This window comes from Manis pentadactyla, chromosome 4, assembly GCF_030020395.1.
Source record: "Manis pentadactyla isolate mManPen7 chromosome 4, mManPen7.hap1, whole genome shotgun sequence".
Taxonomy (NCBI): Eukaryota; Metazoa; Chordata; class Mammalia; order Pholidota; family Manidae; genus Manis; species Manis pentadactyla.
In genome coordinates this window covers 5,803,876-5,827,496 of record NC_080022.1, presented here as the reverse complement: position 1 = coordinate 5,827,496, position 23,621 = coordinate 5,803,876, and the positions used below count along the sequence as shown (strand labels likewise).

Genomic DNA, 23,621 nt, shown 5'->3' with positions numbered 1-23,621 from the left:
AATTAAACGGCTGTTTGCTCCTTCAGTGAACCCGCCTCTTGCAGTGCTTTTCGCCGCCTGGTCGCTGTCAGCTTCGCCCGGCCCAGCGATGCGTTGCCAGCAGACAGACACCTCATCATTCACCCAACCTGAATTGGGACTATTTTTCTCTTTCTTGGAAACCTCCTTCCAGAGCTCCATGACCCTTTCTCTGAGGAAAACAGTTGCTCCCGCTGAGCGAAATTCCGCTTACGGCCCCAACACAGTCTATGTTGTTCTCTTCCTTAAAGAGATTTTTTTTTTTTTTCACTCCATTTAACTTGCTTTTCAAGCAAGCTCAATGGATCGGACTTAACCCATTCCGGAGCACCTGGGCAGCAGCCGTTGTCTCTTTCAAATCAAATCAGATTCCTTATTCAAGGGCCGATAGCCTGGAAGCCGCCAGTTTTAGTGACCCTGGGGTTTGCCTTTGGTCAGCTCGAGGACGTCGGTGAAACCCGCCCCGCCTGGGGACAGCTCCACGCCTCCGACCCCGGGACCAGCAGCCCCCGGCAGCCTCCTGCTGCGTCCTGTAAGAAGCACCGCTGCAATCACTGGGGAAACAATCTGCTGGCTCCTGTCCAGACAGGGAAAATGCCCGGGGCCGGTGAGTCCTGGGAGGTGGTAGGGACTTCGGTTAAACACTCCAGGCACTGAGGGGCAGTTATCTTTTAGGGCAGGAAAGCAGAGAGGGCTCTTTGTGATGCAAACAACTGGAATTTTCTGCAGGTCTTTCTAGAGGGGGCATTTAGTCTCCCAGCGTTCTGCTCTTTACTGGAAGAAGTCTATCTTGGAAAACAAGCAGCATTCGAGAAAAAACTGAGACCATAAAGTTGCCAGTCATATTTTTTCAAGAGGTCTACTACACCATAGTTAACATTTCTAGCTGCTTTTAAAAATTACTTCCAGGTCAATTTTTAACCATATTCCAATCACGATCAAGAGCTTGGGGCTTGCTGCCAGCTTCGCTCAGGTACTACCAAGTCCCAAATGGGAAGGTTCTGCAAAATGATGTTCAATCTCAATGCTTCAAAAACAAGGACCCCCAAGGCCCAGAGAGATGAAGTAACAGGCCCAGAGTGACTCAGCTATTATATACCAAGACCAGCAAAAGACCTCTGAGGGGCCTCCTCCCTTGTTTGTCCCAGGACACCAGTGAGTCTCCTGATGACATTCCCAGATAATGTCACTCATATCTGTCAGTCAGCATAATGCCCTCATTATAATGCAGAGGGTAAATAAAACAAGGCCATTTCCTCAACCAGAGAGGTCCTTTGTTACAGAGGCACACAGACAGTTTCCCTACCCCCATTCCCTCTGAATAACTAGCAGTCTGGGGACAGGGTCCTCTGAGACTCCCAGGGGACAGCAGCGCTCCTTCTTGGCTTCAGGGTTTTCTCCCAGTGAACCGTGTACTTTTACAGGAGCAGCATGTCTGTCTCCTTTGGGTGCCGCTGTCCTGAAAACCCTCCAAGGGGCAGGGGCACCCCCGGGGGTGCTGCAGGGTCCCGTGTCTGCTGCTGTGTTCCTCTCCTGAAACTGGATGGGTCTCTGATAGAATCCGGACCTGAGGACCACCTTTAGAATAAGCCTACCCACCATCTCAGAGAGACCCAGGTGTCCTCTTACCCAGGCTACAAGCATCTGCCACAGGACACGTCAGCAAGCCACAAGCCCCCCTTTCCCCTGATTGCTCCCCTCAAAGAGCCCGCCAAAGTCCTGGCCATAAAAAGCCTCTTGACCTGTTAGAGGCCCCTTTTCCTTTGTTCGGCTGGCCAGGACAGAGGGGGCCTCTCAGGTTCGGCAATAAACCTGCTTGGACTGTGGAGTTCGCATCCCCTCTCTTCTTTCAGTCTCCACATGCATCATCATGAGAACCAGAGTTACTTCCGCAGCGGACTGACATCTGCATCCAGAGCTCAGGAATGACATCTCCCCATTTTGGGGGGCGACCGAGTCATACCTCCACCTTTCGTTTTCTCTCCTGTGTAAGTACCTGCAGCATCTGCTCTTTCTGTTATAAAAAAATATTTCGCTGAAACATCACCTTTGCTTGGTCTACAAAACTCTTGCTGCATCTGCCACTAGGCATTTCTTTCTGGCGATGGCGTGTGGAGAGGCCGTGGTGAGCCCCTGACCTCGCAAACACGCCGACCTTTCAGCATGCTTCACGGGAGAGTGCGGGCACCGGGTGCTAATCTCAGAGTTGCTCACAATGAGTGATTTAAAAAGAATACCCGCGTCTTACACTCAGGCCCTTCCTGAAGGCCCACACGAACTGTTTAACTGTTTACCACGTCCACTCGGTTCTCATTATCTGCCTTCCTCCGTTTCCCCTCCAGGCAGCGTCAGGGCCCAGAGAAGCACAGCGCTCTGGGGCCAGGCTCAGGACGGTTTAATCAGATAACCCCACCATGGAGCAAACACTTCTGCTACAGGGGTGAGTTTTTATTAAGCGTGGGTTTTTATCGCTGGGTACTTACTTCTTCAGACACTTAAAATAACTATTAAAATTTTTTAGAGTTTAATTTTTTTTTTTGCTTTTACAATCTCCAACTATTATAGGGCAGTGATCTACTGCAAACGTTTTGCTGTTTTGCGGTGCTGGTGACCTCCTTGGCAGCGTGCACCCCCACCCTTCAGCCATCGAGACGGTCACACGCGCAGATGTGCAAATCACACCACCCCCATGTGGGGCACGCTGGCCTCTGAAACAGTTTTGAGTCTTTAGTTTATACCTCTGTGAGACCAAGCCTCCTGCTTTGGGTCAGACTTAGAAATAAGCAATTGTGTAAGCAGAGACCTGGCAGTGGAAATTTTTCATTCACGAAGGATCCTGGCTTCATCGCGAGCAGGGTTATTTGTCTTACACAGTCAAAAGCGAGTTGATTTTACCAAGCTTTATATGTCTCCCAGTAGGTCACAGTACAATTAAATACAATAACAATAAAATAAAAATAAATTAAAATAACAGTAAAAATAAAAGCACAGGACAACTGTTCTCTACATACACTGGGCCTAGGGTGTTTTCTATTCACCACACCATTTCTTCTTACTGGGCACCCAGGAAGACAACATTCCTCAGCATCGTCTGGCTTAGGGTGGGATCATGGGACCAAGTTCTTGCCAATGGGGATGCAAATGGAAGGGACTGGTGGCTCTCAGGGCAAAGCAATTAAGAGCAGGTGTGAGGCACCCACGCTCTTGTTCCCTCCTTCATGGCTGTTGGCAAAGAACTTGTAGATGGCAGAGAGGCGAGGTGAGGGCAGTCGGATTCCTGAGTCACTGTTGAAGGAAAGCCACCCGAACTTCACTGGACTGTTTTCTCATTGTTGCATTTGACTCCTGAGATGTGCGGGTTAGGTGTGACCTCAGCCTAGACTGTCCTAACATCAGACACTTTGAAGATCATACGTGTAATACATTGAATATATAATATATTCAGAGGAGCTAAAGGGACCTTAGATGTCTGAGCCTTGAATTATGTCCCTAGAGACCTCGTTCTGGGCTGTCACCAACCTAGCAATCAATAATCAGTGAGCACAGCCCTTCCTGGCACCCTCATCAGTGTGGGCGGGCAGGTGCAGCTCTTGGTTGGTGAAGAGCTCTCCTCGGGGCTCAGCCATAAGTAGGTACCGGGAACCTGCCGTTGGCCTCCTCACAGTGCTCATGTCAGATCCGAAAAGGAGCTAGAGGGAGGACAGATGCTACCACACGTCAAGTCATGAGGACAGCGAGGAGAACTCGCTTTCCTCCACGGCTGACAGTTTCTGATCACTTTGTGAATAAAGCAGGAGTGGGGGGCTTGGCAGAGCATGCCACCCCTCGGCGTGCGGGGCTGTCCTAAGGTCCCTCCTAAAATGCCAGGGCTGCTCTCCTTGGGGAGCCTTGAGTCTGCCGTGGAGTCCTGAGAGCTGCACTGGTAGATTTGCTCTCCGGACAGAAAGTGGCATTACGGACACTCTTGCCATCTTGTAAAGTGTACACATCTGAAATGGTGGCACCACCACACACGGTGTGAGAAGCCCCTTTTCCCCAAGGTCCATAATCGTGTTTTTTGACCTTTATAGGAGGCTCCTCTCCCCTCTGTGGGGTGGGGCACGCTGGAGCTCATCTCCAAGTTCTGCTCAGATTCCCCCCGGGGCATCTCTTCAGGCCCCATCCCTGGCTCAGATATTCAGCCTTGTGAAGCAGGTCTCGATTTACCTGAGCATCTACCTGGGTAGACGGGGAACGCCTTGAACTTAGAGAGCAGATCTTGTTCACCAGCATATCCCCAGGACTCAGAATAGTGCTTGGCTCACTGTGGAGGAGTGAGGTGGTCTTGAGCTGAGTGAGCACCCTTATTTGTCCGGATGTCCTTGCTCCAAGAAACCAATTCTAAGTGAGGAGAGGGTGTTCCGTGTTCCCTCTGTCCATGCTATACTCTTGCCAGCTTTGATGGCATCCTTTCTCTGTCTCCATCGTTCTGTGACCTGTATTGGTCAGATCCACCCTACTGTGTCAGCTGGCTCTACACTCCATGAACACCATCACTTTTGGACACTGGATCTTTCTGGAAGTGACAATGCTGGTGAACATTTGCTTTGGAAGTAAAGTGTTAAGGGGAGAATAGGGAAACCAAATCATGATGGAATTTAAATCCACCTGCTCCCCAGGACACCGACTTCTTGCACTCCAGGCCTTCCCACCAGAGCAGTACTTCTGGCTGGAAGGACCAGTGAGAACCCTCTGTGATGAGCTCGTACCTGTTAGATGGTCAGAATTCCAGTGTGGAGCCGAGTAAACACAGCTACGGCTCTGTCATTTTTTTAATAACCAAACTTGTAAATGTCCCTCATCTTCGGCAGGGTCATGTTGTCAGCCTGACAGACTTTCCGACTCACTTCTGAGCCACATTGCAGCCAATTTTCCAGTGTAAAAAGAGGGAGACTTCATAAAAAGCTTCATTTCCATTTGCCCTGTGGAGGAGGATGGAATACGTGGTGAGTCGGAAGCTATGAAAAAAACAAGTTTATGAAAATTCCAAATAAAGCGGCACCTCAGATGGAATTAGCCGGTCTGAACGTGGGGAGGTTGCCAGCCCTGCGGGGGCTGAAGTACCAGAGCCACAGGCGGGAGGCTTGGCGGGGAGGCAGGGGAACGCTGGGGGGACACCCGGACCTGGGGGAGGGCAGATCTCGGCACCAGGAAACTGCAGATCCTCCGAACCGATGACTCCAGCAGGAGCGTGGGAAACACGGCATCTATCCCCGGCCGTCCAGAGACTCAGAGACTCACGACAATAACAACAAGAAAGTAGATGCAAAAGTATAATTTCCATTTAGATTCCATCTTGTATATTGTTAGTGAAGGAATCCAGGACCCGCCACCCCAAAATATGCTGCCTTGACATAATCATGATTTGAGCTGGAAGCACTTGAAAACAGTACCCGCAGGGAGAGGCTGAACCCCCATCTGCCTACGGACAGGCCCTCCGGAAGGAGCCCGAGGGTCACCCATCCCTCCCGGGAGTCCCCTCGGCCAGGAAGACGGGCTTCTGTCCGCCCAGCGGGGATTAGACGCGACTAGAGGAAGGGGGGGCGACACCACCCCAGACAGGCGCCACAAACTGGCGTTCCTCCCATTTTCTAGGTTCTTCTAGGGACCCCTCTGCCTCCCTAAAACTCACGTACTCCCCCCCGGAGGCCCGCCTCCCCTTTCTCCTTCTCTGGTCGGGTGGTCCACAGGCTTTCAAATCTTTCCTCTACTCGGACTATTCACTTTTTTCCTGGGGACGCCCTGTGGGCATAATATTAAAAACTCATGCGCGCGCACACCTCCCCGGGCCCCGGCTCACGTGCCTGGTGCCCATTTATTCCGCAGGCCCGGCGCTCGCACCAGGGACTAGAGGGGAGGCTCTGCTAGTCCACTAACCAATTAGGACGGGGTTCTGTTTTAAACAAACTTCAATTACATTATGGGCAGAGAATATGGTCTGTATTACATCAGTTCCACACCATGTACTTAGATATCTTTATAATCTAATATTTGGTCAACTATTTAGAAATGTTCTGTATGTGTTGGAAAGAGTGTGTGATCTCCAAGAGTAAAGCCCAAATCCGGGTCCCATGGCAAAGGTGCGAAGTAGAGAGGGGGCCAGAGTGGGGAGCCAGGAGGGGCGGCGCCCCCAGGCAGAGAGACTGGCGTCTTTGCAGGGCCGGAGCAGACATACAGAGCAGGCCTGTACACAGGTTCACCTCCCAGCATTCGGTCATTTTATGACTTTGCTTATTAAAAGCACTGGGCACTTCCAAATTCTTATGTGTGTGGAACTTCTCTTCCAAGTTCCTCTCCAAAGTCGTCACAGAAGTCAGAAAGATGGAAGTCTCAACATCAGGTTTAGTATTGACAAATCATAGAGAACACCGCTTAGGTGGGTGGCCGAATGGGTTCCCTCTCTGCTGAGAAGTACCCTCTGGCCCCAGCAAGTCAGAGACACCCCGGGCCCAGCCTGGATGGGAGTCCAGGCGGCCTGATTCAGTCTGAGGCCAGGCAATCTGTGTGTTGACGTGAGCGGTCACGGGACTGAGGAGAGGAGACTGGCAGGTCTTGTATATGAATATTTTATCCCATGACTTTATCATAAAAGATCAACACCATGAAAGCAACAAATTTTTACATTATCTAAAGAATACACTATAGACCTCCTCCTCTACCCTAAGCTGAAAAAAATTTTTAAGTTTTAAATGAATACAGAACTCCAGTGGCACAATTGGTCAGTGCATGGTACTTATAAAACAGATACATCAATATATCTATCAACTGGACAAAAAAATTAAGGATGAGACTTTGAATAATATTATCTACTATATATATTGAATATATTCTATATACAGATAGTATATACATTGAATTTTGATTATTAGATACTATACATCCTTTTCAAGGACATATAGAACATTTACAAACATTGACCAATTATTGGGCCATAAAGAAATCTCAGTAAAAGGCATGGAATTGATATACTACAGACCATATTCTCTGACCATAGGACAACTACTTTATAAGTTATTTTTAAGATAGCTTTAAAAAATCCTCCATAATCCTAATATCCAAGACGGAACAGAACTATGCATTTTCAAAGATTTATAGTCAAACAACAAAAACATCACATCTCAAAGCTTTCGGCAGTCAAAGTAATATTTACAGGTAATTTAGTTGTCTTAAGTGCTAGTATTACAAGGAAAGCATGGTTGAAAGTCTAATAAAGGGAGAAAAACCTCTTGCAAGAGTTATGAAGAAAAAAAAAGAAGCCATCAATGACAACATTAAGAATCAAAGGGCTCATAATTACATATATATAAAATATTAAAAAATCAGATCATATGATGAACAAACATATGCCAGAAAATTTAAGGGTTAGATGAACTGGCAATTTTTTAGAAGAATATGAATTAGTGAACTCAAGAGAAAATATAAAATATTAATCCACCAGTAATAATTAAAGAGATTGAAGTGACAATCAACGAGTACATATCCCATCCATGGACCCCCTACCAAAGGTGTCAGGCTCAAATGGCAAGTTTTACCAAATGCTCAAGGAACAGATAATTGCTATTTTATATAAACTGTTCCAGAGCAAAGGAAAAGAAGGAAGACTATCTTCCTTAGTCTTGGAGTAGAAGCATGACATAGGGCAAAGCAATATAAAAGAAAATTATGGGCAGATGTCATATAAATGAATATGCAAAAACCCTCAATAAAATAAACCTGAAGTAATGGTTATTGAAAATATCCAAGGAATGCAAGGACTTTTTTCCCAAAAATTTCAGTTGAGATACATACTATAAATTCACCCATTTAAAGTGGACAATTCAGTGGTTTTAGAATATTCCCAAGGTTGTACAACAATCACCACTAATTCCAAAACATTTTTGTCACCCCAAAAAGAAAGCCCACACCCACAATCACACCCTGTTCTTCCTTCCTCTCATGGTAACTACTAGTTTACTCTGTCTTTATGGAGTGGCCCATTCTGAATATTTCATATCAATGTAATCATCTAATACATGACCTTTTGTGACTGGCTTGTTTCACTTAGTGTAATGTTTCCCCAAATCACTCACGTCTTGGCATATAGCAGCTCTTCATTCATTCTTATGGCTGAATAATTTTCCGTTGTACAGTATACCAGATTTCACTTATCAGCTCATCGGTTTATGGGCATTTGGGTCATTTCCACTTTTTGGATACTATGAATAATGCTGCTATGAACATTTGGGTACTAGTTTTTGTGGGGATGTATTTAAAAACTCTCTTGGATATATACATACAAGTGAAATTGATAGGCCATATGGTAACTTTCTATTTAACTTCTGAGAAACTGCCAGACTTCTTCCCAAAGGGCTGCATGCACCATTTTGTATTCCCACTAGCAATATTTGAGGGTTCCAATTTCTCCACATTCTCACCCATACTTGTTTTTTTTTCCATTTAAAAACTATAACCCTCCTACTATATGTGAAGTTAATATCTCATTGTTTGTCTTTGTATTGATTTGCATTTCCCTAATGACTAATGACACTGAGCATCTTACATTGTGTTTATTGACCATTTGTGTAACTCCTTTGAAGAAATGTCTGTTTCAAGTCCTTTGCCCATTTTTAAAATGGGTTATCTTTTTATGGTTGAGTTGTAATATATTGTGAAGCATAGACCCTTATCAGATACATGCTTTGTAAATTTTTCTCCCATTTTGTGGGCTGTCTTCTCATTTTCTTTGTAGTCTTTAGATACACAAAAGTTTTTAAAATTTTGATGATGTCTGATGTATCTATTTTTCCTTGGTTGTTTGTACTTTTGGTCATCATATTTAAGAAAGTATTGCCTAACCCAAGTTGATCAAGATTTATGCCCTTGTTTCCTTCTAGGAGTTTCATAGTTTTAGCTCTAACAGGTCTTTGATCCATTTTGAGCTAATTTTTATATATGGTGTGAGAGAGGGGTCCAAATTATTTTTTTGCATGTGGACATCCTGTTGTCCTAGCACTCACTGTTCATTGAAGAGATTATTGTTGCTGCATTGAAAAGTTTCGGCACCCTTGTTGAAAATTAACTGACTGTAGGTGTGTGTGGTCTTATTTTTGGACATTCAATTCTGTTTCATCAATCAATATGTCAATGTTACCCCAATACCACACTGTCTTCATTACTTCAGCTTTGCAATAGGTTCTGAAATTGAGAAGTGTTAAGTCCTCAATCTCTGTTCTTCTTTTTTGAGGTTGCTTTAGCTATTCTGGGTCTTTCGACATTCTGCGTGAATTTAGGATAGGCTCTTCTTGAAAAAAAAAAAAAGGACCCTTGGAATTTTGATAACGATTGTGTTGAATTATATTCTATACCCAGAGAAAATAGGCCTCAAAAATGAAGGCAAAATAAAGACATTCTAAGACAAAAGCTGAGCTAGTTTCACACACCAGCAGATTTACATTAAGGGAAATACTAAAGAGAATTCTTTAAGCAGAAGGAAAATTATCTTTGAGGGAAGTGTGGAGATACAGGAAGGATGGGAGGGCAACAGAAAGAGAAAAAGTGTGGATAAATCTAAATGAATATTGATTATATAAAATAAATAATGTTAAGTTTTTGGAGGTTAAAACAGAATTAAAATATATGATAACAATAGTACACAAGGGTAAATAACAGTTGAAGTCTATGAGGTCCTTGCAATGTCTGAGAAGTGGTAAAGATATTATTTATATCAGACTTTGAAAAATAGAGATTACAAGGGATAGTCTCTGGGGTAACCCACAAAAGAGCAGTAGAAAGACATAAAAGTAACAAATTATTTAATAGCAAAAGGTAAAAAGAAATTCCCTCAAAATTTGAAAATTAAATGTGTTTCTTAATAAGTTAAGAAGAAAACTTACCAGGAATAAATTAGAAAATACGCTGAACTACATGAAAATGAATATATCATGTATTAAAGCTAATGGGAAACTGTTACAAGCTGAAGGGAAGAGTTATAGCCTTCAATGAAAAAAAAAGAAGAAAAGCTGAAAATCAATTATCTAGATATTCAACTGACAAGAGTCAGGAAAAGAATGGAAAATTAAACCCAAAGAAAACAAAAGGATAGAAGTAGTAACTATAAGGCCAAACATTAATGCAACTGGAAAACAAAAGTAAAAAGAAGAGAATCTGCAAAGCTCAAGCTGATTTTTAGAACAGATGAAGCTAGGAAGACTGATCAAGGAAAAAGAGAGAATCTCAGGGGACCTTGTCAGGAAGGAAACAGAGCCCATCACTACAGTTCCTACAGATGTTAAAAAGATGATCAAAACATAAAACTGTGTGCCAATAAACTTGAAAATTAAGATAAAAATTCCTAGAAAAATACAGCCTACCAAAAATGTATGTAGTCTACAGCTGTCAAAGAAATTGGACCCATAATTTTAAATCTCCCCACAAATAACTCCAGGCCCAGATGGCTTTATCAGTGAATTCTTTTCAAAGTCTAGGGAAGCTAAAACACCAATAGAAAAAGAGCACTTCCCCATTCGCTTCGTGAGGTCAGCATCGACTCGGTGCCTGAGAACGGTGTTAAAAGAAAGAAGAATCTCACTTGTGATCATTGTTCATAAAATCCCAAACAACAATCCTAAGCTAAAACCAATTTCAGTGATATATAAAGGTAAATACATCATGACCAAATCGGGCCTATTTCAGGAATGCAGGGTGAGTTGGCTATTCAAATTTACTGCCTTATCAGAAAAAGATCATATGATCATCTCAATGTGCATAGAAAAATCAGTTGATAAAATTTAATACCCATTTATGAGGCATATTTTCAGCAAGTTAGTAATAAGAGGGAACTTCCTTAATATAAAGGGTATGTACAAAAACACTCCAGCAAATATTGCAGATACTAGACAATTTAGTAAATCAAGAAAAAAAGATATGGAGATTCAAAAGCAGGAAACAGACTGTCATTATTCACAGACCTCACAATGGAGTGGGTAGAAAAATTGTTTAAATACACTGATAAACTATTAAAATTAATAAGTGGATTTAGAAGGTTACTGAATGCAAGGTTAATGTAAAAGAACAAATTTCTATATTCCAGGAACAACTAGAAAATGAAATTTAAAAATAAATTCAAAGAACATCAAAAACACAGGATTAATCTAACAAAACAATAAGATCATTTACAATAGTTTCAAAGAACATCAAAAAACACAGGAATAAATTTTAAAATATTTAAATTTCCAGTTATTACACAGAAAACTATAAAACATTATTGAGACCAATTGAAGAAGACCCAAGTGTTCATGGATTAAATACTCAGATTTGTAAAGATGTCAGCTCTGCCCAAGTTGATTACAGATTCAATGTAATCCCAGTATAAATCTCAGCAGGACTGTGTGTATATTCGTGTGTGTGTTTGTAAGTGTAAACTGAAAAACAAATTTTAATATACATATAGAAATGCAAAGATCTAAAACTACCCAAGATAATCCTGGGGAAAAAAGTCGGAGGATTTACTCTATCAGATATGAAGACGTTTGGGTTTTTTCCAGTTTTTTGCCATTATACATATATATTGTACTAAATTACCTTTGCATATATTTTGGGGGGCACTTTTGCACTATCTTTGGGACAGATTCTTACAAGTGTGCTTGAGCACCCTTTCATACGGTTTATGGTTAAAAGCCACTTGTGTTTTTGTTTTGCAGATGGTGTGTTCATACCTGTAGCTCTCCGTCCAGGGGGATATCGCCCATTTTCAGAAGTTCTTTACATATTAGGTACTAAGTTGAACCATAGGAAATTGCTATTTATTAGGGCAAAAATGGTCAAATACCAGCAATTTCAGATGGCTTCACCTAATGCAAGGTCCCTTTTTCCTGTAAGATTCTAAATGTTTTCCCTGCTTTGTTGTTTGTGTTTTTACTTAGCTTATGGTGCTTTGGGCCATGCAAGTTTTAAACTTTTATGTAAACGCATTAATCAATCCCTTTCCTTATTGCTTCTGGGATTTCAGTCACAGGAAAGTTTCTTGGCTAGAGCTCCTAGGTTATAAAGGAATTTCCCTATGTTTTCTTCATTTTACATGTAAATTTTGATCCATTTGAGATATACTCTGGTATATGGTATAAGAATGGGATCAATTATATATTTTTTTCACATATTATGTTTTCCCACTGATTTGAGATGTCATCTTAATCTACACTAGATTTCTAGATTCAGTTGGGATTTCTTTTATTTTGGATTTTTTAAATTGTGTTTGATTTGCCTGTTTATATATGCACACACTGTACCACATTGCTTTGACTATAGAGGCTTTATTGTGTGCTGTCATATCTGGATATGCTAGCCAGCTCCCCAGCATTGTACTTCATTCTGGGGGGTGTTCTTTGCTTGGTTATTCTTCTAAAAGACCTTTATTATCAGCTGTCCAGCTCTAGAAACAAACATGATGATATTCTCAGTGGGACTGTGCCGAGTTAATTTTGGGATGATGGAGTTTTTTCTGTTTTTTCTTCACTTTTGACAAGTTATATTTTTTCTAGGGATTTGCCCACTTAATCTGTTTTCATCTTCGTTGGCATGAAGTTTTTTATAAGATTGGCTTACTGTGTTCTACATTTCCTTTGATTTTGTAGTTTTGTCCTTTTTTCATTCTTAGTGCTATTTATTTTTTCCTTCTCATCTTTCCAGAGAGTCGTCATTTTCTTTGGATTTTCAAAAGAAAAGCTTTCGCCCTCTCTTGTATGTCTGTCTTCTATTTTGTGTTGGGATTTTAACGCGTTCATTTTCACTGATTCAGGTATTAAGTGTTGCAATGTTCCTCAAAGTTTTAGCTCTAATATAGACATTTTTGATGTGTTGTATTTTCATCAGTTATTTTCAAGACATTCTTCAATATCATTTTATATTTCTGCACTGAATCATTGGAAGTTTTAAATTTCCAGGTAAAATGTCTTTTCGCTTTTTATTTGTCATTAATTTCTAGTTTTATTCTATTAAGGTCATTTCAAAATGAGGCCCAGAGAGGTTAAATGATTTGCCCAAGGTCACACATTTAGTAAGAGGTGGGGCTGGACTGGAAACCCCAAATCCATCTCCCTTCTTCCCTGCCCGTATGGCTCATGATAAGATATGCTATGTAATTATTACCAGCACAATTCCAGCAGGTGTCATTATGAGACAGGGAAGCCGAATTGATAAAACTGCAATGAATGGAATATTAAAATTTAGTTTCTGTGGGTAGGAAACTTAAATGTGATTAGAAGTAATAATTAAGTGGGTTTTTTTTCTTGAAATTAACTCCTTGATCTGGATTCCTGCAAAGCAGAGCCTGAAAGTTGCTTGTGTGCAGGGAGTGTGCCTGGGCGTGTAAGGCCGGGAAGAGAAGCGAGGTGAATATAATAGGGAGGAGCCCCAACCCAAGGCCGGGTCACCGAGGGGGCAGGCCGTCTCAGGGGCCTTGGGAAACCAGTCACAGGACTGTCCTCCTGGGGAACGACGGGGGAAGAATCTCTCCACCAGCCCCTGTCCACCGCTGGTCTAGGGCGGACCCTGGGCGCTGTCTCCCCACACCTCTGCCCCAGCAGGAGTCAAAGGTCCCCCTGAATCACCAGAGATGCCCCACATGGGCTGGAGACGGGCTGCCACCCCCAGCAAAGCGGCCGCAAGTCTGCTCAGAACCGACTGGATAAGAGAGGAGGCGCGGGAGCTTGGAAGGGGAAGTCAGAAGTGTTGGATACAAGTAGATGCTTTAAAATATGTATTTTGAAGCAAATCTTCAAAATTGTGGCTCTACAAAAAACGATAGACTCTATTTTGAAAGGAATGCCCCATTATCACGATGGCTGTGGGCAGCTTAAGATTTCATCATGACCAGGGAGTATTTCATATTTAACTAGGTTTTCTCTTGTTCTTGTAGGCATTTGCTTGTGTGTGTGTGTGTATATCAGGGGTGAGAAGTTCCAGCCACCAGCAAAGACATAATTATAAGTGACGGAAGGATAAAATGAAGGGATTAAAATTGACCTTGCAAGGGAACTTACCTGGAAACACAGGCACTACGTCATCGTTCCTAAAAGCACGCTTACTTCCTCCTGCACTGTGTGTGACATTTAAAATCAAATCCCTGATTCTGTAAGTTCATCCTAAGTCCCCAGCTGTTCTAACTTCCAAATTCTAGTTTAATGTTTAAAAATGTACACATACCTCAATGGTATTTATAACTCATTTGCACAGTGCATGCAGGTAGTGAAATAAACAACGTCCGGCAAATAGCTTAATCCCCACCCCACCAACATGCACTCTCCATTCTCTACTCAGACGCTGGATGCAATCTGCCCAATTCACCCCAAGAAATAAATGGCTGGGGGTCATTTCATCCATAATAAAGTGGTAAAAGTTCTTTTTCCCCTGACACAGATACCATTAGTGCTGTGGCCTTGTGTGAAAATGCTAAGTTACTCTGTAAATGAGGGGTGCTACCACCCACAAATGGCCCCCCTGAAAGCACAAGGCATCTTGGGGAAGAAATTTCTGGGTATGTCTTTGAGGAACGTCCACATTGTGGTGCCCGGGGGGCATCGCTGCCTAGGGAACGAGCGGAGAATCATTCTCCCACTTGGCTCAGACTTGAACGATTTATGTTCTACCATGTTCCAAAAGATAACATTTTCTGCTGTTTTAAGCCTTTGGGGCTTAAAACTCACATGCTGCAAAATACAGGCTTAAATTCATAAATATATATGGGCTCCAGAATGCATTTAAAAGCAGGTGAAGTTTGTCTACTCCCTTACGATTCTCCCGGGGGAAAATCGCAGAAGATGGGGGGCCACCGCTTTGAGGACAAATGTCACCACTGCTGCTGTTAGGAACTGTTATTACTGGGATCATCACTTCTCTCCAGGACCTGGTTCCTCATGGAAATGAAATGAGTCCACAAGATGCTTACAAGGAAAATGAGCCTTGGCCGCACTTGATGTGTGGCTGATGAACTCGCTTAAGTCTGGGAGGAGGGCAGCCCGTGGAAGACCCCCACCCCACCTGTCACCCCATTTGCTCACCCGGAGAGGCTCAAAACAGTCCGACCGACTTCAGCACACCCTGGAGGCGGCTGTCCTGAAACGGTAACAAACAGCTCCTTTACGTCCCTGGGTAACACTCACTGACTCATATGTTGAGTTATAGTTCAAACGAATAAGACTTTCCTGGATTAACTCAGATAAAACTAAATTGGGCGGCGAGGAGCAGCAATTTTCATTTACAGAAAACCGTGACAGACCGTAAATCTCTTCAGCCGTGACGCTCACCCACTACGTGACTGGGGACCGCCGCCTCCTTCCCGCGCGCCCGGCGGCCGCTCCTCCGCCCCTGCGGGGAGCTGCAGGCTGCTCGCTGCTCATCCCGAGAGCAACCATCCCTTTCTGTCTGTCACTTTAATGAACGATGCCTGTTTGGAGAAACGCATGAGTTTGTTTAAAAGGCCTAAGTAATGACAAATAAAAATTTGACTTAATAGAAGTGTTGATTCTTACCAGTACCTTTCCCCAGACCTAGAACTACAAACACAATGTTTTTTCTTTTTCTGTGTTGCATTCTGGGAGATGCACTGAAATGACGTGTGATCATTCCAATAACAGCATCCTCACTTCTTTCCTCATATGGATTTGCACACGGGTTGGGGGCCTGGCGCCTTCGCAGGACTTGCTCTCCCACCATCAGACACTGATGTTTCTCATGAAGTTATCTGTGACCCCTGCTACCTCCTACAGTCTACACTGGGAAATTTTTGGTTATGGCTACCCCCTTTCCACCCCCAAAACCATCCACGAGTTCAGAATAAACAGTACTTTGTGACAGGACTCAAGGACTGCATTACAAGGCATACCGATAATCCTAAGAGCACAGCTGGGATGCACCGTGAGCCAGAAGAAAATTCAGCTTCGTTATTTTTTTATAGTCACAGATTTAAAATATGCATGCCTTATGTTTATGGGGCTTTTCAGAAGCCTTTTGTTCTGTCCCATTGACTTGAGTTAATGAGGGTAATGAACTTGGAAACTGAAGAGAATTATTGCCTGGGCAGCTCTTCCAGGTTCCCGACGTTTCTTTTCATGTGGTCTGTTTCCTGGTGGCAATAGCATTTGTTTCCCCTGAAAATGAGAGAAGACATTTTTACGGCGGAATGTCTCCGCGGTGCACTGATCCCTGCTCTCCAAGCTCTGCACGTCCCCTTTCTGTGAGCAGCCGGGGAGCGCGGCGAAAGCCGCTGACTCCCACAGAAGCAATATTCCATCAGAGAAAAGGGACAGGGACAGATTTATTCCCGTTCCACTTGTCCTCCAGAACACTTGTTGCATCAAAATGCAAAGGGTAATAATAGCCCCAGAAGAGAAGTTTTACCGCCTTGAGTATTTTGTCTGGGTTTTGAGGTTAGGAGTTTGGGGACATTAATTCCTATTATGTGATTCTGGCAGTCAATGCGTTGCATTTTTCCCATTTCTAATGTTTAATCTGTGACTTTATTACTATTTCCCTCTCCTCAAATACTCAGAGTTTTTGTGAAGGATCGTATGTTAAGCTTTTCCTAATTTCCTCTAGTCATAGCCTGTCAAACAGACAAAAAATGTTCATGAGGGAAAAGGGGAAACAAAATCTCAAATACAGGCTCTGTATGCTGTGTGCACACGGGTGGGGTCACATCCCACAGCTGTCCTTTGTTCCCAGCCCCAGAGAAACATCTGTGTCATCAGGGGGTACTCTGGACCCACATTTGCTTGGGCATGCGGCAATTGTTTTGTTTGGTTCTGGTTTGTATATGAATTGTCATGGGAAGAGTTTTAAGACATTAATTTTGGGGATAAGACGTTGATTTTTGTGGTGAGTTGTTTTTTTAGAGGTTGCAATCAAAACTGATAAATCTGCTACATTTTCTGCTTAAATCTTTTTTAAAAAGAGTTGTGCTGGAAGGAGCCAAATTTCTTTTGAAGTTCAAAGGACTCTGGTTTCTAAAATAGCTTGTATCTGAGACAATAGATAACGTTTCTGGAGAAAACAGGAGAGAGTAACGGTGGATGGCAACCTCAGACAGTGCCCAGCAGTGGAGAATGTCAGAAGAGAAACATGCTGCCTCTTTTTAAAGAATAAAGTGGGAAATCCCTCCCTTCTGAGTAGAAGAGCCAGCACGTAGACCATGCCCATTTTCTGTGGCGACACACTATAATTCTTCTCATTTTTGGCTTTTTTCTCTTGTTGGAAAAAGAGCTAAGGAAGGCCAGAAAGGACAGAAAGGAAAATTGATGTCTTTTCTCTCATTAGTTGGGGGCAATTTGAGAGGAATATTCTCACTGAAGAAGAAAAGCTACCGGCAGATTAAAGAAGCATGTAAAGGCTGCTCATAGCAACGGAATCCCAAAAACCATGCTCGGGAGGGAAAGCACAGAATAGAGATACTCTGACCAAGCCTGGGTGAGATAAGCTGGTAGAAATTAAGGGTGAACATGGAGAAGAGCATTGTAAATTTGTTTTGAAACCTGTCAAAATAGTTTAACATTTTTTTTATTATGAGAAATTTCAAACATGTATAAAAATAAGAGAAGAAGATGATGATCCTCATGTGCCCATCACACTGCTTCCACACAACCTACTGGTTCCCCCACAGTCTCTATGAAGTGAATCCCAAATATGAAATTCAGTACATTTCTTGGTATGCATCTCTAAAAGATCAAGACCTGCTTCAAAAAACCCTACAGCATCACACCAAAAAAATTAACAAGAATTTCCTATATCATCAGTGCTCATATTTTACCACTGATTCCTTTGAAACAGGGTTTTCAAATAAGGTCTACATAATGCAGTTGGTCTCTTGAAGATTAGCAGGGTTTTTGGTGGATGGGTGGAAGTTGTCTTGTATAAAAACACTATCAGTAGATGTAGCAGGAGCCCGGATCTCTGCATGGATTCTTGGATGGATGGGTTAGAGGTGGCATGGCTCTTGGGCTTGGAGGCGGCAGAGAAGGTGGCTTTACCTGAGTTGCTCAGGGTCCCAGGTCTCTCCTGGTCAAAAGAGAGTAGCTGTCAAGACTGGATACTGGCAACCACTTTTTGGGCAAAGGCAGAGATGATGTCCCTCCTTCCAGGAACAGGGATCAGATACACCAGCATAGACCCAGCACCCTGCCCCCTGCCCCCATGCCACCTTTCAGGGAGCAGCATGCACATGCCTCAGAGGGACCATGGAGAGCTCAGCTGGGACAAGGGTGCGTGCACGGCAGTGGCTACTTCACTGGAGGCGTTGTTCCCTGGACCAGCATGGCCACTGTAATCCCAAAAGCCACAGATGTCTTATACTATTAGCTGGACGGCCCCATTCTCCTTCACAGGCATGACATTCAGAATCTCATCTGGAGATTCTGGAAGCAGTCAATGGCCTCAGACTCCTGAATGGGCAGGAGAGACAGTCTCCTCCATGTCCTTGATCTCCATGCTCTTGACAGGGTGGCCCGGCCGGGTGGCTTGGCCTCCACTGCACACCCTCTACCCCAGGGCCTTTGCTCCTGCTGAAGCACCAGCCTCGTCTTCTGCTTGGTGTTTTTTTTGGCAAAGAAGCTGAACACCCCTGTTAAAGTGCTATTGGCTTATGGTTTGGACTTGGAAGTCCAAGTCCAGGGTGCTTTGCTGAAACTTGCCCTGTTGAGGAGTGCAGACATCAGGCCAGAGGGATACTCTCCGGAGTCCCACCTCATGTGACCCTCTTAAGTTACTCTAGCTCTCAGGGCCTCAGTTTCCTCATCTCTGAGGGGCTTGGGGAGGACGGGTTAGTGCATGTGAAGGGCCAGGCATAACCAGGCGGATGTGCTGGTGCTGTAGCATGTTGGGCCTGCCTCGGGTGGCCTGCTATCCCATCCATTCCCTTCTGCTGGAAGTGCATTTATTGACTTTCTACAAGATTACCAAGTCCATGTTTACCCTCTAGACCTGAGTGTCCTTCCCTGTTCCTGTCTCAGCTTCTGGCTTTTCTCGGTGTCAGTGCTTAAAAATCTCAGTTATCTTCAATTCTCTCTTCTTCCTCTTTGCTTTGTCTACTACAACAGCCTCCTACCCGATGTCCCTACCTCATCTTTCTCAGCAAACCCATTCTCTGTATTGTCCCCTCCTCCTTTGAGACCATCCACTTCTTCAAAACCCTGGTCCTCGTACACAGCAGCCGCTCTCTGTCAATCATCTCACCTTCTTGATCTGCAAGTATCTCATTCACTTGTTTTTTTCACTTGTAAATTATTTCATGTATTTGTTGTCTGCCTCCTCACTCTATGAGAGCACTTTCCCAGGGGCTAGGGGTCCAGCACTGGGCAATACAGAGAAGGTCCCTGCCCTCAGGGAATTTATGCTCTCGTGGAGGTCGGGCATGGCTGGTGGGGTAGCGTGGCAGTGAACAAATACATAAATCAATACAAGATCATTACAAAGAGCGGTAAGTGAAATAAAGAAACAAAAAAACCTGGATGATGCAACAGTGACAAGGGATTTGCTGGGAGACCATTTCCATAGAAGTTTTGCATTTCTGCATGTCTTGGGAAGAGGGGCACTGATAGCCTTTGCTCCAGATTCTATTTGCAAGGATGTTTCTTTAGTCAACAGCCTTAGGAGACAGAGATGGTGTCTCTCTAAGGGTCAGAGGGCAGGGCTATTCGCTGTCCAGGGTAATGAAGGTAACATCCCTCTTGGAGTCAAGCACGTGTGCTTGTACCATTAAACAGATCTGGGTTCCCTGAACTCGGGCTTCCTTGACTGTGATGCAAACCCACTGAGCAGGCAGCATCCACCTGGGCTTGGGGAGCACTGGAAACCCATGCACGTCGGAAGCTCCTGCTGCCTGCTGTGCAGTGAGTAATAAAGTTCTTTTCTCTGACCCAGGAGGCTCATGTTTTCTGCCAGCATCCCTAAAACGGTGGCAGGCTAACATGTTAACCTGTAAGTAGGGGGAAATGCCAGACCTTTCACATTTCTGGTGAGTGAGGGAAACCCACTCATTCACTCCCAGGCATTTTCTGTGCTCCTACCATTTTCCAGGCCTGGCACCATTATAAGTACTTCTGATACACAGCGCAGAATAAAATGCTCAAAATGCTCAAATATCCTTGACCTCATGAAGCTACACTTTTTTGCAAGGGAAGACAAACAATAAACTAACTACCTAAGTAATATACAGAGGGATATCAAATCCAATATTACATAGCATAATATATATAATGTGATAAATTAGATGGAAAGAATAAAGCAGGCAGGGACTAGGGAGTACTCAGGTACGAGAGAAAGTTTGTGATTTCAAATGGATGTGAAATTGGATGTAGGGAGTGGATTGTAGTGGAGAAAGCAAGGGAGCAGGACCTATAAGGAGACCGTTGTGACTGATGCCCATTTTTATAAAAATAAATAATATAATAAATGTATTACATATATCAATATATAAATATTTACATGTTTTATAAAACAAAAATTTTAAATATGCCTTTTAAACATCTAAACAAAAGTGTATGGTTTTACTAAATTGGTTACAAAGTGATATGTTGTAACATAAATCACTTGTTGATCTTTAGAAATTGTAGGTGTAATTTTTGTTTGTTGGGCATGGGTGTCACTAGCCATATAACACCACTAGCAGATCTGAGCTGTCATTGGACACAGGGAATGACACTGTCAAGAAAAACTGTGGGAAACTTTGAAACAAACAAAAAAGAGTACTAGGCATTCCAACTCCTTCTGCTCAATGCACCTTGTTTCTTGAGCCAGCTCAGAGCTCTGAAAGTCAGAGACTGATAGTAATACAAGAGATCTTTTGCCCAGAGAGCTACAAATGAATATCCAATGGAGATACAACAGATAATCGCCTAGAGATATTGACCTGTTTTGCATCAATGTGCACCTTTATTCATTTTAGCATTCCTGATTTCCTGTATCATGTGCGTTCTCTGAATTCTACTTCAAGCAGATTGTAACATCTTACTGGCTCCTTCATCAATTAATGAGTTAATAGGCTCATAAACACAGAACAGTCTGGTGATCCAGATGGGTGGGGGATGGGAGGATGGGCAAAATAGATGAAGGGGATCAAGAGGCACCAACTTCCAGTTATAAAATAAGTCATGGAGATGAAAGGTACAGCATGGGGAATATAGTCAATAATATTGTAATTACTTGGTATGGAGACAGATGATAACTATACTTATCGTGGTGAGCATTTTGTAAAAAAAGAAAAAAAATTAATGAGTTAAATAAAATCTTTGACATGTGTTCATCTTATATTTGTATGAATTAAGATGGTTTTACCATTTACAATGTATTTTTAACAACATCAAATTCTTCCAAAGATTTCTCTATTAAGTGGATAGTTATTAGGTTATCTAGTCTCCACAACTAGAGGTTTTCTTTTAACATCAATGATCCATGTCAAGATGCTGAATCCTCTCTCAGCTTCTACTGAACTAACAGCAATTATAGCTGACCCTTGATCAACATGGGGGTTACAGGCACCAACCCCTCCCCCATAGTTGAAATTCCATGTATAACTTTTGACTTCCCAAAAAACATAATGACTACTAGCCTGCTGTTGACTGGAAGCCTTACCAGTAACGTACACATTTGATTAACACATATTTTGTATGTTATTTGAATTATATACTGTATTCTTACAATAAAGTAGGTTAGAGAAATGTTTTTTCAAATTGTCGTAAATGTAAGATATATTTAATTTATTGAAAAAACCCATCTATAAGGTACCTGCACAGTTCAAACCTGGGTTGCCCAAGGATCAACTGTACATCAAAATTTTTTCTAGTTTTTATACTACCTGAGATTTTTTAAAATATTAAACATTTTATTAGCAAATAATTAAAATCTTCTTGAAATGTCATACTGAACTAATTGGGATTTTTGGTTTGGGGATTTGGTAAATTAGAATAACCTGAAGTTTCAAATTTTTTCATATTCTCAAATAACAAATGTATTTTCATACAATTTATTAAGCAGGCTAATAGCTCTCATTTTGAAAATGATGAAGTTTTTCCAAATTGTTACACATCGTTTTCTTGTTCCTGTAAGCTTTTTTTGGTAGACATGTTATTTTAATTTCATATGTTCAAGTGTGTAGTCTACAAGTTCAAACTAGTTTTATCATTCATTGTGTTAACCTGTAAGTTGATGTTGAATTTAATAGCTGAAATTTTTCTTGTAAAGCTAAGAAAAGTATTGAGTTCTTTTTACTGATATAATTTATTAAAGTCATATAGCTAGATGATTTTTCATTTTCCAATTTATTTCCATTTCTCAATGTATTAAGATTAATCTTCAAGACTTGCTACAATTTCCAAATTGCTTTTGTAGCTCCAGTAAGTCCAAATATTTTTCCAACCTTCATTATTTCTATTCTATCTTTCCAGGTACATTTTTTGATTCTCTTTGATAGTCACCTGATACATGGTAGAAAATATTTAAAGTGATATACTTGCTATGCATCTTTCCTTGTATTGACCCAAATCATCAAAAAACAACTGACTATTAAACAGCAGTTTCTTTGTGTGTTTTAAAAAATAGATTGTCAACATTTAGTAAAGACCTAATACCCATCCTCCTTTAAGTTTTCCAAAAAGTAGAAGAGGAGAGAATACTCCCAAACTCATTCTACGAGGCCAACATCACTCTAATACTAAAACCAGGCAAAGACACCACAAAAAAAGAAAATTACAGACCAATATCCCTGATGAACATAGATGCAAAAATACTCAACAAAATATTAGCAAACTGAATTCAAAAATGCATCAAAAAGATCATCCATCATGATCAAGTGGGATTCATCCCAGGGATGCAAGGATGGTACAACATTTGAAAATCCCCCAACATCATTCACTACATCAACAAAAAGAAGGACAAAAACCACATGATCATCTCCATAGATGCTGAAAAAGCATTCAACAAAATTCAACATCACTCATGATAGAAACTCTCAACAAAATGGGTATAGAGGGCAAGTACCTCAACATAATAAAGGCCATATATGACAAACCCACAGCTAACATTATACTTAACAGAGAGGAGCTGAAAGCTGAGATCGGGAACAAGACAAGGATGCCCACTCTCCCCACTTTTATTCAACATAATACTGGAGGTCCTAGCCATGGCAATCAGACAACACAAAGAAATAAATGGCATCCAGATTGGCAAGGAAGAAGTCAAACAGTCCCTGTTTGCAGATGACATGATATTGTACATAAAAACCCTGAAGAATCCACTCCCAAACTACTAGATCTAATATCTGAATTTAGCAAAGTTGCGGGATACAAAATTAATACACAGAAATCTGTTGCATTTCTATACACTAATGATGAACTAGCAGAAAGAGAAATCAGGAAAACAATTCCATTCACAGTTGCATCAAACAGAATCAAATACCTAGGAATAAACCTAACCAAGGAAGTAAAAGACCTATACTCTGAAAACTACAAGACACACTTAAAAGAAATTAAAGAGGAAGCTAATAAATGGAAATTTATCCCATGCTCTTGGCTAGGAAGAATTGATATTGTCAAAATGGCCATCCT

General features: G+C 42.2%; 2 long non-coding RNA genes across 2 annotated transcripts; one reads left to right on the top strand and one right to left on the bottom strand.

Moving 5' to 3' along the window:
• The first annotated feature begins 1,888 nt into the window (after positions 1–1,888).
• Positions 1,889–2,708, top strand: LOC118932186 (uncharacterized). The gene is made up of 3 exons (XR_005032643.2): positions 1,889–2,006; positions 2,361–2,458; positions 2,584–2,708. It is a non-coding gene; the product is annotated as an uncharacterized LOC118932186 (long non-coding RNA).
• On the bottom strand, positions 2,526–16,175 carry LOC130683295 (uncharacterized). The gene is made up of 2 exons (XR_008996874.1): positions 15,090–16,175; positions 2,526–4,979 (listed from the first exon to the last, which is right to left on the bottom strand). It is a non-coding gene; the product is annotated as an uncharacterized LOC130683295 (long non-coding RNA).
• Positions 16,176–23,621: the final 7,446 nt, after the last annotated feature.